Below are 3,485 nucleotides of genomic sequence, written 5' to 3'. Positions count from 1 at the left end.
TGTTTCTTATTATGTAGGGGCTCCATCTCCCTGAAAATATGTGTAGTGTGTCTGACTGCTGGGGCTCTGGTGTCACAGGACAAAGTGCTCTGTCTACTAAGTGAAAGGTTGGTGGTTTGAGCTCATGAGCTGTTACCTGGAAAAAGGTGTGTCATTCCTCTTGTGCAAAGTTTACAACCTTGGAAACCCCATGGGGTGGTTCTGCTAGGTCCAGTAGGGTGGCTCTGAGTCAGAATCTACTTGATGGCAGGACATTTGGGTTCCCCCACCCTTTCTTGTTTGTGTTACCAGATATCTGTGTTCATTTTGTTACTTCTCTTTTCCCCTCTTCCTGAAGGCGCCTTCGAGTAAAGAAGTGTCTCATGTAGACAGCCCCTCACACTTAGGGCTGAACAGAGGGCCAGGCCAGGCAAGCAGCAGCACTACACTCAGGATTGTTGGGATACGAGAACATGCAGAAAATGTCATGGGGTGACGGAGAAGGATTGACCAGAAAGCCTCTCGAGAAGAGATGAGAGATTCTCAGAAGGGTCTGGTAAAGATTGTATCTATAAGTAACACGGGATCCTTGTTTCTGTTGTGGTTATGCACCATCAAGTCAGAACCGACTCATAGCTGACCCTCCAACAGGTTTTCAGAGGCAGTAAACTGCATGAGAGGAAATAGCCCATATTTCTCCCACCAAACAGCTGGTGGATTTGAACCAGGGGACTTTGAGTCAGCAGTGCAACTGACTACCACAAAGCCACCAAAGGTGGTGGTAGTGGTGTTAAGTGTCGTCAAGTTGTAGACGACTCACAGTGATCCTATGAAGGAAAGGCCTGAACACTTGTATAACTTTCATTGTTTCTCTAAGTTCGTAGTTTCCGGAGGCAAGCTATTTTGTAAGTGGATACCACTCCTGCTTCCAAGTCTGTTTTAATCTGGGAGCTCCACCAAACACTGTCCACCGTGGGTAATCATTATCAAATTTGTCACATCAGTGTCACAGTGTTTAGCATCATAGCAATCCGCAGGGGTGGTACAAATGGTGGCCTTGCGGCAAGTAGCTGTGCTGCAACCCCAAAGGCATATGGTTCAAATCCACCAGCTGCTCTCTAAGAGGATGGACAATCTCCTCCCATGTGATTTACTGTCTCTGAAAACGTATTGGAGGGTCAATTATGGATTGATTCTGACTCAATAACACACAACATTGCTAGTCTAGGGAGCTCTGGTGGCTTAAAGGTAAGCCATGGTGCTTCCAATTGCAAAGGCAGGCAGCTCGAACCCACCAGCTGCTCCGTGAGAGGATGGGTGGTCTCCTTCCAAGGGATTTGCTGCATCTGAAAGCCCACTGGAGGGTCAGATCTGACTCTGACTCGACAGTATGCAACAGCAGCATTGCTGATCAGGGAATAAATATTAAGAAGAAAAGCAGTAATTTTTCCCTCAAAGAAATACTTTGGGGTGGAGACAAAACACCTAAGTTGTCCTCTAAGAATGGAGGGTCGGAGCAGAGGTTCACCTTTGAAAAGGGACACGCCAGGCCACTGATGGTGGCTTGGGCTACGTGGGGTTACTTGTTATACATCAGAAAGCTGGACAATAACCAGAGATGATAGAAGGAGAAGTGATGCCTTTGAGCTCTGGTGCTGGAGAAGAGTGTTGAGTATACCATGGACTGCTAGAAGAACAAACAGGTTCATCTTGGAGAGGGTGAAACCTGGCTGCTCCTTGATGTCCACCTTGAGAATTTAAACTGCAAAGAGAACCTGATGCGCCCTCCCCAGGTCATCCCCAGACAGCTCATTTCCCGGCTGTATTGTGGACTGAAGTCTCCAGCCTCTGCACAAACAACAATTTGCCCAGCGATGGCTCGTCCAAGTTCAAATATGGCAGATTTTCGGAAGGTTTTTGCAAAAGCAAAGCACATAGTCATCCTGACCGGGGCTGGTGTTAGTGCGGAAAGTGGGGTGCCGACTTTCAGAGGAGCTGGCGGGTATTGGAGGAAGTGGCAAGCCCAGGACCTGGCGACTCCACAGGCCTTTGCCCGGAACCCATCCAGGGTGTGGGAATTCTACCATTACCGACGGGAGGTCATGCAGAGCAAGGACCCAAACCCCAGGCACCTCGCCATTGCTGAATGTGAAGCCCGGCTGCAGACAGGGCCGGCGGGTGGTGGTCATCACCCAGAACATCGATGAGCTGCACCGCAAGGCTGGCACCAAGAACCTTCTGGAAATTCATGGTAGCTTATTTAAAACTCAATGCACCTCTTGTGGAAATGTGGCAGAGAATTACAAGAGTCCAATTTGTCCAGCTTTATCAGGAAAAGGTGCTGCAAACCGGAAACCGAAGATGCTAGAATCCCAGTTGAACAGCTTCCCCGGTGTGAAGAGGCTGGATGTGGAGGTCTGCTGCGGCTACACGTTGTATGGTTTGGAGAAAATCTGGATCCAGTCATTCTGGATAAGGTGGATCAAGAACTCGCCCTGTGTGACTTATGTCTAGTGGTGGGAACTTCCTCTGTGGTTTATCCTGCTGCCATGTTTGCCCCTCAGGTGTCTGCCAAGGGCATCCCTGTGGCCGAATTCAACATGGAAACCACCCCAGCCACAGACAGATTCAGGTTTCATTTCCAGGGACCCTGTGGCACAACCCTCCCGGAAGCCCTAGCGCGTCATGAAACAGAAACTGGTTCTTAATTATCCTGGGGGAAAAAAGAATGATAGTGCGTCTGATTTCAGAGTCATGGTTCAGGAAAAATGATCCGTGGATGGTGACCAGAATGCTGGGACAACCCAACATATCCTCTGGTTCCTTAACTGGAATCCACCCTGTAGATGGTGAAGGACGTTTAACAGCAACAATATAGCAAAAGAAGGATTCAGATAACCACAGCATTAGTGTCTACTGTATTTTATTTGAATGTACACATAAAATACCTCTGAAGTGTTTCATTGCTTATTGGAAGTGGGCAAACAGTGTAACTAAATTGTCTTCGAAAAGTAATTTAATTTTTACCATTATTGTAAAAATAGAAGGATAACTAGTAAAACTTGTATGGGAGCCCAAAGGGGGACGGGATAGAAGCAGAGGGGTGAGGATGGGTAGGACCAAAACCATAGGGCTGCACAGTTTGATGGGTTGAGGAGGGGAAAGAAGGGGAAGGATCTGGATGAAAAGACATGGTAATGATAGGCAAGGTCCAATGTTGATTCATTTTATAAAATATAATGCATGAGAATGGTTGTATGACACAGTATGTGTGAAGAATAGTGTGAAACACAATGTATGCAAACTTTGTAAGCAAACCAATATTTTATAAAGTCATTTAATCTTGATTTGATTTCTGCTGTTTGGGTAAAGACAGAACTAAATGAGATAAATACTTGGATATCTTAATCTGATCGTTGCACAAGTTTGGGCAAAAAATAAAACTCACTCTAAGTACTTGGTAATTAAAAAAAAAAGAATGGAGGGTCAAGATTTTTTGCTGAGTG

At 46.4% G+C, this 3,485-nt stretch overlaps 1 pseudogene; it reads left to right on the top strand.

Moving 5' to 3' along the window:
* Positions 1-1,757: 1,757 nt before the first annotated feature.
* LOC102859315 lies at positions 1,758-2,687 on the top strand (annotated as a pseudogene).
* The last annotated feature ends 798 nt before the right edge of the window (positions 2,688-3,485 follow it).

This window comes from Elephantulus edwardii, unplaced genomic scaffold (assembly GCF_000299155.1).
Source record: "Elephantulus edwardii isolate Elephantulus edwardi_28Jun2011 unplaced genomic scaffold, EleEdw1.0 scaffold00093, whole genome shotgun sequence".
Classification (NCBI taxonomy): Eukaryota; Metazoa; Chordata; class Mammalia; order Macroscelidea; family Macroscelididae; genus Elephantulus; species Elephantulus edwardii.
This window is presented reverse-complemented; position numbering and strand designations above follow the sequence as displayed.